Source organism: Ursus maritimus, unplaced genomic scaffold (genome assembly GCF_017311325.1).
Source record: "Ursus maritimus isolate PB19 unplaced genomic scaffold, ASM1731132v1 scaffold_7, whole genome shotgun sequence".
Lineage (NCBI taxonomy): Eukaryota > Metazoa > Chordata > Mammalia > Carnivora > Ursidae > Ursus > Ursus maritimus.
The window spans coordinates 57,400,603-57,417,216 of NW_024426885.1; the positions used below are offsets into that span (position 1 = coordinate 57,400,603).

The window sequence follows — 16,614 nt, forward strand, 5'->3', positions numbered from 1 at the left end:
TAAATTTAAAGTATCTAGTTTATACTGTGTAGTAGCATATCACACTGCGTAAGATCAGTATCTAAGTGAAAAATTGTCTGGTTATATAGATGCATTCTTTTAACATTAAGTTTGTTTTTAATGTTGTTCTGCATCCCATTCATCAAAGCTATGAGAATGTTGTAGCATTCAGAAAGGAACATGTTAGACAACTGCAGTTTTTAAAAATATGAAAAAATCAGTGGCCTTTTCAAGTCTTCTGTAGCACCCTTTTACATTGTTGGTAGGAATGCAAACTGGTGTAGCCACTGTGGAAAACAGTATGGAGGGTCCTCAAAAAGTTAAAAGTAGATCTACCCTACAACCCAGCAATTGCACTACTATGTACTTACATAAAATGATACAAAAATACACATTCGAAGGGGCACATGCACCCTTATGTTTATAGCAGCACTATCAACAATAGCCAAACTATGGAGAGAACCCAAATGTCTTCAACTGATGAATGGATAAAGGTGTGGTATATATGTACAATGGAATATTACTCAGCCATCAAAAAGAAAGAAATCTTGCCATTTGCAATGATATGCATGGAACTAGAGTATATTATGCTAAGCAAAATAAATCAGAGAAAGACAAATACCTTGTGATTTCACTCATATGTGGAATTTAAGAAACAAAACAGTTGAACATAGGGGAAGGAAAAAAAAGAGGGAAGCAAACCATAAGAGACTGTTAACTATAGAGAACAAACTGAGGGTTGCTGGAGGGGAGGTGCGTGGGGGATTGGCTAGAAGGGTGATGGGTATTAAGGAGAGCTCTTGTGATGAGCACTGGGTGTTGTAAGTAAGTGATGAATCACTAAATTCTACTTCTGAAACCAATATTACCCTATGTGTTAACTCACTAGAATTTAAATAAAGACTTGAAGCAAAACAAAAGTCTTCTTTATAATGAAAGCTGGATTTTTTTGGGTGAATTGTCAAGTACTTTGTAATCATTCTCTTATCACCTAAATGTTCTGCTGAATCATTAAGCACAGGAGCATGTTGGTTTCATTATAGCCAATGTGCATGACACAGGAGCTTTAGCAAACGACTTCACTTTTGTCTTTTCACCTCCTTTGCTTTCCTTTCTCCTCCCTTTCCCCTCTCCTTTTTTCTCAGTTGGTCCCTTCCTTAACTTCCCTCTCATCCTTTCCCCTCAATCTCTCTCCCCCTTTGCCTTCTTTGCATCTCCCTTCCCTCCTTTTCTCCTCTCCTCCTTGTATTTCACATATTTTTTTGCCTTTAATAGAATTAAAAACCTAAATTAGGTTGATTAAGCACCAAGAGAAAAAGTAAAGTCCTTTGGTAAAATCTCCAAGATATCAATGAATAGCAGATGAGTGATCCTGGTTTAACATCTTTCTGACCAACTTCTGAGTATGTCATTATGTAACTAGTAAAGCAAAAAGATCTAAGCAGCAGTAAGTACATAATCAGTTGATTTTTTTTTTTACAGGTATTCTTAATTTGGAAAAGACATTAAACCAGAGACTGACCTTTCCAGTGACACATGTACACCCTATTATGAACAGCACTGGAACTATTCTTTTTGAATAAAAAAAGAGAAGGATATAAAATGGAGCAACATGGATTACACTGTGGAATAGTTGAATGTTGTCTTTGGCGGTCCTCTCCATCTTGCCTTTCAGAATTCTTTTTCTCAGGGTATCTGTTCTTTCTTTTCCCACCAATACCCAGTATCACCCAAGCCTTGCTTCCTGTCCTTCCACACTGTGATTCATGTTATCTGGAAATGTCTCTTTCTCTTACTTTAACCAGCTTATTCCCAACTAGTCATAAGGGAAAAGGACTTGATAAAATAAGGCCTTAATGACTGGTAATAGGTTATAATGCTGTCTTCCTCCAGTGCTTTCTTCAAAGATACTTGCCAGTTGAGGAAAATAGTGCCTTTAATCACAATCAGTCAATCACTTTTGATACAGATATAGGTACCAATGGTGGTTCTTTGTTATAGGGGAGTTTTTCTAAGCAACAAGTGGTAGTACAGAGGTCCTGATCTCTTCTACCTGCATCACTATCTTTTATCTAGTGAAACCCAGCTAAGAGGATATCATTAAAAAAAAAAAGAATCTTTTGTGGAAAATAAAATGAAAACCAATTTCTGGAGCTGTACTGTCCAATGTAGTAGTCACTTGTCAAATGTAGTTACTTGAATTTGCATTTAAATCATTTGCAATTAAATAAAAGTTTAATTTTGGTTCCTTAGTTGCATTAGCCACATTTCAAGTGTTTAATGGCTACATGTAGCTAGTGGCTACTGTATTGAGCATTGTAGGGAGAGAAAATTTTCATCATCACAGAAGGTTCTTTTGGATACCTCTCTGGAGTATACTTTGGAGTCAATACAGTTTCATCCCAATTTCTTATCAAAAATATAGTCTTTATGGAGAATCCAGAAAGATAATTTTGTGACACGCATAGGTTAACACAGTCTAAATACAGATTTTCAAACACAATGACTTGAACAATTTTTTTTTCTGTAGCCCAGTTAACTAGAAAATTACTTAGAAATATTTGAGTTAATTTATATCTAACTGTATATTCAATTCCTGAAAAATACCAAATTCTTAACTTTTTTCATGCCAAGAGCATCTCTAGTTTTTGTAAAATACTCAAAATATTACCCCCCCTCAAATCTCTAAATAGTTGTATTCTAGAGAACATGAGGAAGGAGTTAGGGACCATATCAAGAGCATCTGAAGGATGCTATTATTGAGAAATTGTCATCACCTACCAGTCACGTTTCCACTCACAGTTTTTCAAGGGATTCTAGGGCAGCTGTGACTTTGAGAGTTTTACTGTTATTAGGTATGACTGTGCTGCATTGGCTACTCTTTTTTCTATGTTCTACTATACACAATCCACCCATGAATCCAGGGCTTATACTTAACATGCTATTTCTCCCAAAGGACATAATTATAGACAGAAGTAGAAGGTAGAATCAAATAGAAATAAAGCACAAATGGGATTACTTATTTTTTCCAGTTGCCCCCTGTGTACCTTTTCTCTCCTTTGTCAGTGAGTTGCTTTCTGGGAGAACTCCACAGGCATAGCAACTGGCATAAACCTTGGAAATGGCAGGAAGTAGCCAAATGTTTGCTTGAATTTTGCAGGTTTATATTCAGTTAGGTTGCAATTGGTAAAAGACATGAACATAGAAAGTAGAACACAAATGAAACTACTGAGAAAATTAAGAATAACATGACTTAAAAATATTGGACCTATGGTATATTTTTAGTGACAATGTTATGCATATAAAAACTATCTGTATTTTCTCTAAGTTCATGTGAACAGACTAAATGAATCATCATTACTGATATATTTGCAGAATTTTTTTACACATGGTTTAAAAACAGGCCCTAGAGATGACCAACACGTAAACACATGTTTCCAAGTAGATTTCAAGAGCAAAGACATAACTTGCTCCTTCATTAAAATATATTGCCTCAGTCAGCAATATTCTGGTAAGACTAGACTAAGATTCATGCAGTCTTGTATTCAATATTACAACAAAATCAACAACTTCTTGGAATTTGACAGTTCTTTTAAAAAGAGGTCTTGAAAATAGAAGAATTATTGAAAGTTTATTTTATTTTTGATATAACCAGATAAAAACTGAAGCAAACAATTCATGATATGGTGCTGTGCATAGACTGAATTCTTGAACTCTGACATAAATATGTCTAGAAGAAGAGGTTACTACCTCAGGTGAAATAAATTAGACGACTGAAATTTTTATTGGTGTTCTGGTAAAAACACTATCATAGTATTCACTGGGCTATTTAAATGGTCTGCATTCATCATTTAGAGGAAAAATTTTAACGGAGTCTGTATATATGTAATTTAATTTATAAGTATGCTGAATGTCTTTCTAAAATATTTTCTTTTATATTAATATATAACAGAATGTTAATTATGTACATTTTAATTTAATATAGCTGAATATGTCGTTAACTTTGTGTGTGTAACTTACACTAATTTACCAAAATAGTATAAATAATATTGTTGATCACAATCAACATATTGTGTTGTTGATTTATAGTTTATTTATATATTTATAGTTTATTTATAATTTATAGTTTATTCCTCACATTTTGCCTTCTTTTACATTTTTTACATCTAAAGCTTCCATTCTTTAGTTTACTTAAGTGGAAATGCACAAACATAATGGATATTCTAGACAGAGGAGAGCCTGTGAGTTCTCTCAGTAACATTTTCTGTTGGTAATCATAAGGAGAAATTTTGTTCCATTTTTATCACTCACTCTGAAGATTGATAATGTAGTTGCTTGAGGAACATTATTTCTGCTATGCGGTTATTATTTCTGCTGCTCCCAACTTGAAACACTTTCATGTGGTTTTGTGAATAATGTTGCTACTTGATTATAATCATAGCTACATCTCTTTTGATAGGCAATTTCACTTTGGAGAATAGGTGTAAGATTTTTAGTGTTTTGAATGTAAATCGGATCAATCTCATCATAGAATACAGTGTGTGTGAATGATGAATAGGGTTTATTACATCATGTTTATTAAAATACAGAAAACTTTTCCCAACCTTATTGATTTTATGCTTTAGCTTGTTTAAGATTTTTTTTTTTATAACTTCCTATATTCCTGGTAAGGCATGGCCAAAGCCTAGCTCAGAATCTGAAGTATGTTCGATGATTAATAAATATTTGTGTAAAGAATAACTATCTGATACATGTCTGTGTAGTATATAGAGTATTCTGTTTTAGGAAGTATAGCTTCCTTCTGTTCATCAGGAATAGATTGTAGTACATATAAAGGTAAAAGTCATATTAGCAAGGAAACTATGATGTGGGATCTGTCCCACCAATTATTAAAATATGTTATAAAGCTACATTAATTCCAAACCAGTATGATGGGTGTAGGTTTTATTTCCCCCACTCTAAAAGGAATAAAATAAAGCTTAGGCAGTTTAAACCACTTTCTTAATGTGAGTGGAGGACCAAGTTTAACACTTGTTTTTTACTGTTTGTTTTTTTTTGTTTGTTTGTTTGGTTTTGTTTTTACTCCAAAGCTCCACTTAAAAAAGAGTGCCCTGTAGAGAACAAACTGATGGTTACCAGGGAAAAGGTGGGCTGGAGGATGGGTTAAGTAGGTGATGGGTATTAAGGAGTGCACTTGTGGTGAGCACTGGGTGTTGTATGTAAGCGATGAATTGCTACATTGTACACCTGAAACTAATATTATACTGTATATTAACTAACTGAAATTTAAATAAAAATTTAAAAAATACAAAAGATAGCCCTGGTGTACTTTAAGGTCATATGTCTTTATTTTTGAAAAGACATATATTAACCAAATATATTTACAATATGAAACCCAACACAGCTTTAGTTGAAATCCTTCAAACTAATTAATATGAAAACTTAATATCACATTTAATTTTGGTAAAGAAAAGAAGGATTATTTTTTTCTAGTACAATTCCAAAATAATTATTTGGTTGATATTTAGAATCTAATAAAATAATAAATGCTTGATTAATTGTTGTCATTTTTAAACAAAAATTAAGAATTTGAATTTTTGATTAGCATGCAGTTGTATAAGTAATACACAGTTAGGCTATTATCAAAAAGTTAAAACATTGGCCACACCCCAGTCTGGATTCTTTTCAGAGATAACAAGTTGTATGGCATTGGTGTATTTCCTTTAGACCTTTTCCTAACCTTTAATATATTTATGTGTTTTCAGGGGAAATCTAAATAATTATTGTGTGCTTGTTTTTTTAATATATATAATGTCACTATACATATCATGCTACAACTTTTGTTTTTTATTCTACAATATATTCTGGCAATCTTTCCAACTTATTTTATATGGGTTCACCTCACATCGTTCACTTCCACATACATACAGAGCCATGATCTCAATCTTCTCAAAAGTTAGGAGTTATTTCTGTGTTTCTCAAGGCCACAGAGTTTCCTTTCACCATAACTCATATTGACTAAAATAACCTTACATTATATGTTCTTTCCTGAAGGATAGGCTTTAGGCTGCAAAGAAAAAGAAAAATGATCAGTGATGTTGATTTAAACTACAGCTACTCCCTTGAAAGATTTATGCATTTTAAGTCATTCCCTGTATCATTATTTGGGCTGGTTATCACACTCTCACCTATGGGTCATATACCTCTTTTATAAATTTTTAAAATACATATGAGTGTGCCAAAGATTTTGCAATTTAATTTTGATCATTCTTTTGGAGGTTCTGATTTTTCTATACTCCTATTCTACAGACAATATATGTTCTCTTTCTGATGCATGGACCTCTTCTCTGCCTTTCAGGCAGTTTTCTGTGTCTTATTCTATTTCAGACTGGGTGCTTTAGCTTATTATTTTAGGGGTAAAGTCCATCTCTTCCCTTTGGCTTGTTTTCATATTTTGCAGTCTTCTACCTCTTGCTCTAATTTCCATATAATTATAACTCTGATGCCTACTCAAGACCCAGTAAGATAAGATCTGGATATGGTTACCTCTAAACTTTCAATTTCATGTTCTGTGGAAATCCAAAGCCCTTCCTGAGAATCCTGTAAATTCACTGGAGCTTACTTGGCTGCATTGCCTTTAGCTGTCTTGATCTGCATCCAGTTGCCCAGTGTTATGCCTGATCAACCTATTCTTAACTTAACTTTCAATTCTTTTTATTTCTACCACACATCCACATTGTAGTTATATGTTTATGTAATTATTTAGTTAATATTTGTCAGTTCCTCTAGGCCATGAGCCCTTTGAGGAGGGCAGGGATGCTTTCTATTTCATGACTAATCCCTAGCACAGTACCTAATGTCATAGTAGGCTCAGAGGAGGGACTGAAAATGTGAGGAAGGCATAACTGAAGATAACTTGAAGCTTGAGATCAGAGCACAAAAAGAAGTTGGTCTTGAAAGGAGGTAGAGAGGCGGAGAGGAAGAGAATGGGGGAGAGAGGGAGAGAGAGAGAAGGAGAATGATTATCCTGAAGACAGATGAGAAGAAAAGAAATGGATGAAAAATTGTATTGAGAGAGAAGTGAGGGGAGTTGCATCTCAGAAGTGAGGGGTCGTCGAATCTCAGCTTTCCTTGTGTAGTAGGAAACACGTGGATTGGAAGTTTTATAAAGTTAGAGTAGTATCCTAAATCTTCTAAGAGCATAGTTAGATAAGTTACATAATCTTGCTTACCTTCAGTTTTAAAATTTATAAATTAATAATACCGCACGAGGAGGTTGGTGATGATTAAATGAAACAATGACATCACAATTACGTAGTAGTTATAGCATGGAATTGGAAATAGACTGGACAGAATCTTGCTTTTGCTACTTACTAGTTGAGTGATCTTGTACAAATTAGAGTCTTCAATTCTGAGTAGTTTGAAGAAAAATGAGGAATCAAATTCCCCAACCAAAGAACTTACCAGATATGATGAAAGAAATGAGAATATGAAGGCTGATAATAACATGGATAAATTTACTCATAGCTAATGAGCCAGGATTCAAACCCAGACTAACTGCTCCCATGAGTTTTACCTGGTCTCATAATCTCTAAGCCATACCACCTCCTAAATAGAAGCAATCTGCTAGAAGACAATAAGGTTAAGGCTCTTTTTTGAAAAAAAAAAATATATATATATATATTTTTTTTCTGTTGGCAGAGCGTGAGAGAGGTAAGTATATATTGAGCAAATCCTAGAAGAAAGGGAAAATATTTTCTATGTTCAGTAGAGTGAGCTTTTGTTTGTCTTTCATAGAATTAATGTCATAAAAACATACTGCAAGAATATTTCAACACACTGCTATACTTTTCAGGACATAATTCTTTTTTTGAATTAAAAGACGAGCTTTTTTTAAATAAACCATGATTGATATGTAAAAAGTTGAACATATTTAATATATACAGCTAGATGATTTTGGTGATAAGTGTACACTTGGGAAACAATGACCACTATCAAGACTATAACCATATTCATCACCACCCAGTTTCCTCCCACCTTCTTCTTTTTCATCATCATCATCATCAACCTTATTATTTTGTGCTGAGAACACCTAACGTAAGATCTATCCTCTTGGCAAAATTTAAGTATACAATGTAGTTTTGTTAACCACAGGTACTATGCTATATAGTAGATCTGCAGAATTTTCTTGCATAACTGAATATTTGTACCCTTTGACCATCACCCCCTCCTTTCCCCCCCACCAGTCTCTGAAAACCACTATTTTACTCTTTGCTTCTATGAGTTTGACTATTTTAGATTCCAAGTATAAGTGAGATAATAAAATGTTTGTTTTTCTGTGTCTGGCTCATTTCATTTAGCATATTGTCCTCCAGGTCCGTGTTGTTACAAATAGCAGGATTTTTTCTTTTTTAAGCTGAAAGATATTTTATTGTACATATATTCCACATTTCAGTTATCTACTGATGGACTTGTAGGTCCATAATCTTGACTATTACAAATAATGCTGCAATGAACATGGGATTGCAGGTATCTGAGGTCCTAATTTCAATTCCTGTAGATAAATACACAGAGTGGGGTTGCTAGATCATATGGTAATTCTATTTTTCATTTTCTGAGGGAATTCTATGCTGTGTTCCGTTATGGCTGTACAAATTTACATCCCCACCAACAATACGCAAGTATTCCCTTTTCTCCACATCCTCACCAATGTTTGCCATATATGTGTAATTTTATGTATTTTTATTTTAATAATGGCCATTCTAAAAGGTGCGAAGTGATAGCTCTTTGTGGTTTTGATTTATATTTCCCTAATGATTAATGCTGTTGAGCACTTTCACATTTACCTAATGTCCATTTGTATGTCTTCTTTTGAGAAATATCTGTTCAGTCCTTTGTCCATTTTTTAAATTGATGTGTTTAGTTTGATTTTGTTTTTGCTATTGAGTTGCAGGAGTTCTTTATATAATTTGGATATCAACCCATGATCACATATACAATGCAAATATTTTCTCCCATCCTGTAGGTTGCTTTTCATTTTGTTGATTGTTTCTTTTGGTGTACAAAAATTATTTAGTTTGATGTAATCCCACTTGTCTGTTTTTGTTTTCATTGCCACTCATATCCAAAGAAGCATTACCAAGAGCCACATGAAGGAACTTCCCCCTATATTTGCTTCTAGGAGTTTTACACTTTCGAGTTTTACATTTAAGTCATTAATTCATCTTAAGTTGATTTTTGCTTATGGTGTAGCATAAGGGTTCAATTTCATCCTTTTGCATGCAATTATCCAGTTGTCCCAGCACCGTTTATTGAAGAGACTTTATTTTCCACATGTTGTGTTCTTGGCATCCTTCTTGAATATTAGTTGACTGTATATGCCTGGGTTTATTTCTGGGCTCTCTATTTCTGTTCGATACCTATGTGGCTACTTTTATGCCAGTACCATATTGTTTTGATTACTAAAGCTTTGTTATACCGTTTGAAATTAGGAAGTGTGATGCTTCCAGTTTTGTCCTTCTTGCTCAAGACTTTTGACTAGTGGTTCTATATGAATTGTGGAATTGTTTTTTCTATTTCTGTGAAAAATGCCTTTGGAATTTTGATATGAATTGCATTGACTTGGTAGATCATATGGGTTGTATCTGGACATTTTAGCAATATTAATCTTCAGTCTGTGAAAATAAGGTATCCTTCCATTTATTTGCTAATTTATTATTTTATTCTTTAATTTCTTTGTTAATGCTTTATAATATCAGTATACAGATCTATCATCTCCTTTGCTAAATTATTCTCAAGTATTTTGTTCTTTTGGGTGCTTTTTCAAATGAGATTGTTTCTGTAATTTTTTTAATAGCTCATTTTTAGTATATAAAAGTGCAACTGATTTCTGTATATTGATTTTTATCCTGTAACTTTAGTGAATTTGCTTTTAGTTTTAACAGTTCTTGGTGGTATCTTTAGAATTTTTTTTTTAAAGATTTTATTTATTTGACAGAGAGAGAGAAAGAGAGAACAATTGGGGGGACAGCAGGCAGAGGGAGAAATAGGCTCCTTAACAAGTGGGGAGCCCAATGTCTGGGTTCATGACCTGAGCCAAAGGCAGCCACTTAACTGACTGAGCCACTCAGGCACCCCTAGAGTTGTTTTATATAAGGTTCATGTCATTGTCATCTTTGAACAGAAACAATTTTACTTCTTCCTTCCAATTTGGATGCCTCTTTTTTTTCTTGTCCAATTACTGTAGCTAAGACTTCCAGTACTATGCTGGATAAAAGTGGAAAGTGTGGTCATGCTTGTCTTGTTTCCTGTCTTAGAGGAAAAGCTTTCAGCTTTTCATTATTTAATCTGATAACGGTGGGCTGGTCATATATGGTCTTTATTGTGATGATGTACAATCCTTCTATACCTATTTGTTGACGGTTTTTATCATAAAGACTGTCGAATTGTGTCAAATGCTTTTTCTGTGTTTATTTAGATGATCATGTGATTTTTAATCTTTCATTTGATAATGTGGTATATCACACATTGATTTATATATGTTGTACCATCCTTGCATCCAGGATAAATCCCACTTGGTCATGGTGTATCATCTTTTAAATATGCTCTTGATTCAGTTTGATAGGATTTTGTTGAGGATTTCTGCATCTCTATTCTTCAGGGGATATTGGCGTCTATTTTCTTTCCTTGTAGTATTCTTGTCTGGCTTTGATATCAGGGTAATGCTGGCTTCAAAATGAGTTTGGGAGTGTTTCCTTCTCTTCAAATTTTTGGAAAAATTGAGGAGGATTGGTATTATTTTTTTCCTTAAATATTTGGTAGAATTCACTAGAAAAACATCTGGTCTTGTTCTTTTCTTTGTTGGGTAATTTTTAATTATTTATTAGTCTTGATCTATTCAGAGTTTCTATTCTTCATTTATTCTTGGTTGCCTGTATGTTTCTAGTCATTTACTCATTTCTTCTAGGTTATCCAATTTTCTGCCATATAATTGTTTATAGGAATCTCTTATGATCCTTTGTAATTTCTGTGGTATCAATTGTAATGTCTCCAGTTTTTAAAATAATTATTTGTGACTTTTAAAAAGTTGATCCAGCTAAAAGTTTGTCAATTTGGTTTATCTTTTTATGAAACCAATCTTTGTTTTGTTGATTTTCTTTTTTCTTTCCTTTCCTTTCTTTTCTCTGTTCTTTTATTTCTCTTTCATTCATTCATTCATTTTTGCTCTCATCTTTATTTTTTTTTTTCTCTGTGCTAACTTTGGGCTTAGTTTATTCTTCCAGTTCCTTGAGATATAAAGTCAAGTTGTTTGAGATCTTCTTCTTTTTTTTTTTAAATTAATGTAGGCATTTATCACTATTAGCTTTCCTCTTAAAACTGCTTTTGCAGCATCTCATAAATTTTGGTATGTTATGTCCATTTTCATTGGTTTTAAGATATTTTTTGATTTCTCTTTAATTTCCTTAACCCATTGGTTGTGCAGGAATGTGTTAATTTCAATATATTTGTGAATTTTCAAATTTCCTCCTATTATTGATATCTAGTTTCATATCACATATCATGTGGGTTGAAAAGATACATTTAAATTTAAGTGTTAAATTTATTAAGACGAGTTTTATGGGTTGATATATGATCTATTCTAGAGAATGTTCCATGTGCACTTGAAAAGAATGTATGTTCTGATGCTATTGGCTGGCATGTTTTGTATGTCTATTAGGTTCATCTGACCTACCATGTCGTTTAAGTCCAGTATTCTCTTATTGATTTTCTGTCTGGTTGATCTTTCCATTGCTAAAAGCGGGATATTGAAGTCCTGTACTATTATTTTATTGTTGTCTATTTCTCCCTTCAGATCTGTTAATAATTGTTTTATATATTCAAATGCTCTGATGTTGGATGCATATATATTTATAATTGTTATATCCTCTTAATTACTTGATCCCTTTATCATTATATATTCTTCTTTGTATCATGACAGTTTTTGATGTAAAAACTATTTTGTCTGATGTAATTATAGCCATCTCTGCTTTCTCTTGATTACCATTTTCATGGAATATCTTTTTATAGCATTTCACTTTCAACCTATTGTGACCTTAATGCTAACATAATTCTCTTTTAGGCAGCATGTAGGGTTTTTTAAAAATATCTATTTAGCCACTAGATGTCTTTTGATTGGAGAATTAAATTCACTTACATTTAAAGTAATCATTAATAGGTAAGGACTTAGCATTGCCATTTTTTTTTCTATTTTGCATTCCTTTGTTTCTTTTTTCCTGTCTTCTTATCTTCCTTTGCAATTTGATGATTTATTTTTTGTAGTAGTATCCTTTGATTCCTCTATTTTTATCTTTTGTGTATCCACTATAGGATTTTTTTTTAAAGAATTATTTATTTATTTGAGAGAGAGAGAAAGAGAGAGAGAGGGCATGAGCAGGGGGAGGGGCAGAGGATGAGGGAGAGAATCCTCAAGCAGACTCACTGCTGAGCCTGAAGTCTGACACAGGCCTTGATCCCATGACCCTAAGATCATGACCTGAGCCGAAATCAAAAGTCGGACACCTAACTTACTGAGACACCCAGGTGCCCCAGGATTACTTTTTATGGTTACCATGAAGCTCAAATAACACATTTTATAGTAATAACAGTTTATTTTAAACTGCTAACAACTTAACTTTGCGAACAAAAGCCATATACTTTAAAAAAAAAGATATATTTATTTGAGAGAGAGAGAGAGTGAGCATGGGGGGGGAGGGACAGAGGCAGAGGGAGAGAGAGAATCTCAAGCAGACTCTCTGAGTCTGCGAAGCAAGGAGCCTGATGGGGGCTCCATATCACGATCCTGAGATCATGACCTGAGCCGAAGTTAAGAGTTGCATGCTTAACTGACTGAGCCACCCAGGCTCCCCCAAAACCATGTATTTTTATCCCTCCCCACATTTTTTGTTATTCCTGTTATAATCTACATCTTTTATGTTGTGTTCATTAGCAAATTTTTGTACCTTTAGTTATTTTAAATATTTTTTAACTGTTATACTACAGTTATAAGTGATTTATACCCCATCATTACAGTGTTAGAGTATTCTGAATTTATATCTTTGCCAGTGAGTTTTACACTTTCATATGTTTTCATGTTGCTAATTAGCATCCTTTGTTTCAATTTGAACTCTCTTTAACACCTCTTGTAATGTGGGCCTTGTGGTGATGAACCTCAGCTTTTGTTTTTCTGGGAATGTCTTTATCTCTTCTTCTGAAGAACATCTTTGGCAGTTATGGTATTATTGGTTGCCACCTTTTTCTTTCAGTCTTTTGAATATATCATTTCACTTTCTCCTGGCCATCAAGATTTCTACTGAGAAATGTGATGATAGTTTTATGTGGGCTCCCTTATATTAGATAAGATGCTTTTCTCTTGCTGCTTTCAAAATTCTCTTTTGTCTTTGACTTTTGACAATTTGATTTAATGTATCTCAATGAAGATCTTTTTATAATCTGTTTGGGATTCTTTGGGCTTCATGGATCTGGGTGTTTATTTCCCTCCCCAGTTTGTGAAATTTTTTGGTCATTGTATCTTTAAATTAGATTTCTGAAACTTTCTCTTTTTCTTTTCCTTCTGGGATTCCCATAATGTGTATATTGATTTTTTGGGTGGTGTTCCAAAGACCTGTGAGCTTTCTTCACTCTTTTTAATAGCTTTTGTTGTTGTTGTTGTTCCTCTGACTGGGTAATTTCAAAGGATTTGTCCTTGAGTTCATTGATCCTTTCTTTTGCATGCTCTACTCTGTTCTTGACCTCTTAAGTGGATTTACAGTTCAGTCATTATATTCTTCAGCTCCAGGATTTCTGTTAGGTTATTTTTTATGATTTCTCTCTCTTTGTTAAACTTACCATTTTGTTCATGTATTGTTTTCCCAATTTTATTGAATTGTCTATTTGTGTTCTTTCTTATCTTGGTGAGCTTTTAAAGATGATTATTTTGAATTATTTTTCAGGCAATTAGTAAATCACCATTTCTTTAGGATCAGCTACTGGACCTTGATTTTGTTCCTTTGGTGATATCATATTTCTTTCATTCTTCATGTTCCTTGAAACCTTGCATGCTGTCTTCACATCTTCTTTACTGAGAGATACTGGGATCTCTCAGACTCTTTCTATGTATGAACTTGTTTTATTCCTTCTTATTCTCCTGGGGGAGAAGTCTTAGACTGTGTGCCTTAGCTTGATACTGCAAAGCCAGGCCAGGTGCTGAGATCCTCCTATTTATCTTCCTGAGGGCATGGCCCTGAAGTGTTCAAGGTTATGCACCTCTTCCTAATCCACCAGATCCAGCTGGATGCTGATATTTGTGTGCAATCTGTGGGAGCTCACATGCCTTGTCTGCAGGTGAGCATGAGGTGTTGGATACAAGGAGGGAGGGGTTGCACGGAATGCTGGTGGTACATGTTGGCTAGTTGTAGGATCTGTAGGTGGAGGTCCTGCTGGGTTTGTGTGCACGGTTCTTATTAGAATCAGCACTCCAGTTAGTAGGATCTTCCACTTGTTGAAATTCACGCATTGGTTGCTCTGAGCTCTTGTCTTTTTTCTCTGCTCTTACCTATCCCCAGATTATTCAGTTTTCCCAATTCTTTCAATGTTCTGGGTATGGAGAGATGGATATGGGCCTCTTCAACAGCCTCTTCACAAGGCTGGGGAAGCTGAGGGCTCACTTTACTCTTACTTTTCCCAGTGGGAGAAACTGTAGGTGAAGGCAGTCGCTACCTTGACGTGGGTAAAGTGAAGGTATTTTTTTTTTTTTTTTTTTTTTTAATCCTTTTCAGTGCTTCTGTTCTTTGGTTTTTTGCTCCACGGGATGCCAGAACAATTCAGCTGTACACTGAGGCTTTTATAAAAGTATTCTAGTTCATGGGTCATTGTTAAAATCAGTTTCTGTAGGGATGTAAGGTATGAAACCTATTTCATCCTCTTACTCATGTTTAGGAGAGATAATTTTTTACTTCAGTGGGTTTCAAATATTCATTCTACTTTATACAACATTCAAGTTATATAAAAAAATCCCTCACTATTTTACTGATTTGATGACAAGGTTAGTGAAGACATTTATAGAATGTAAATAGGAAGACAGTAGTTTTAGGCAGAATCAAGAGTCCTGCATGGGAGTATCAGATGTTAGAATGCAGGCAATGGTTTGAGTTTAGATGAGATCAAAGAATCTGGTTTTAAAAGTTAAGCAGGTAAAAATCCAAAGGTAAGATATTTTGAGGAATGGTCTTGTAGGGCAGGAACTAGAGTGAGCTTAATCTTATAAGAAAGGCTGTTTTCTGGCATGAAATCATAGCCAGAACATCTAAAATTACATTTCTTCTAGAAATACTTATTGGTAAATATTTGAAATATAATCAGTTTTACCTAATATTTTAAGCTGGAGACATACTGACTGTTCCTACACATCTTCTAATGGTATTTGAGCAAGCAATTCTGTTGCCCTCAGTGTCACTTCTTAATGATAATATCACATTGGAGGGACATTTTCAAAAGGTTTTAATTGATTTAATAATTGTTATGAAACACTGGAATAGAATATTTGTACAAAATTAGTGAGCCAAAGAAAGACATGGTAAAATAGGGAGGTAGATTTAGATATAAATGAATCTTTGATAGATGGCCAAGCATATGGTAGAGTTATTGTCTAATCAAGAAGATTATGCACTGGATAAAGAAAATGTTAAATTTGGTATTGTAAAATTAATTTCATTTCTATTTTTTTCATTTTTTTGTCCATCTAAAAGAGAAAAATGGAGAGACTCAGTAACACAGGGGAAAAATAAGAAGGAAACAGAATCATAAAAGGAAGAATTCTTCTGAAAAATTTTAAGACATTTAACCAATTTTATAAAAGATCTATTTCTAGTTGTATTTTATGTAATTACATTACACAGTACTAATTTTTCTGCTTTTCTAATTGTTTTGAAATGTTTTCTTTTTCTGTAATGATTTTATCTTCTGAGCTTGGCATTGAATTATAGTTTTAAAAATTTTATCCTACTTTTTATCCCAAAGATTTATCATAATGTAATAGTACAATGATCAATGTAAGATACACACATACGCACAATATATGTACACCTCTGTGTATGTGTGTTTACATATATGTAAGTTTAGACATTCTGGTCATTGTGTATGTTTGTGTGTTTGTGTTTGTATGTGTATGCTCACATATGCACACATTTTGAAAATCATTATATGATTTCATTTTATGCTAAAGGTTCTCAGAGAGCTTTTATTTGATAGTAATTCTTTCTCCAATTACCACATTATGCTTAAATCTTGGAAAGGTTGATATATTTTAATAAAAGAACCCTTAGAGCCACACACTCTCCATCTTTTCTTCATAGACTACAGACTGTCTTGACTTCTAGTGCCTGAAGGCTTGTATCTAATGGAAACATTAAAAATACCATGTCAGGTTCCAATAGTGGGAAATAGCTGGAAATTATAATAGATCAAATGGAAGATAGGGTTTTACTTTTTAAATAAATAATTAAATTCAGAATTCTCTTCAATATGTTAGTGTTGAGGTTAATTAGAGTGTATGATTTACAGTGAGGCATAATGAAAATA

General features: G+C 33.6%; 1 protein-coding gene across 1 annotated transcript in view; it reads left to right on the top strand.

The window, feature by feature from the left end:
• Positions 1 to 16,614, top strand: part of CTNNA3 (catenin alpha 3) — a 1,592,500-nt gene that overhangs the window by 468,004 nt on the left and 1,107,882 nt on the right. The window lies entirely within an intron of this gene.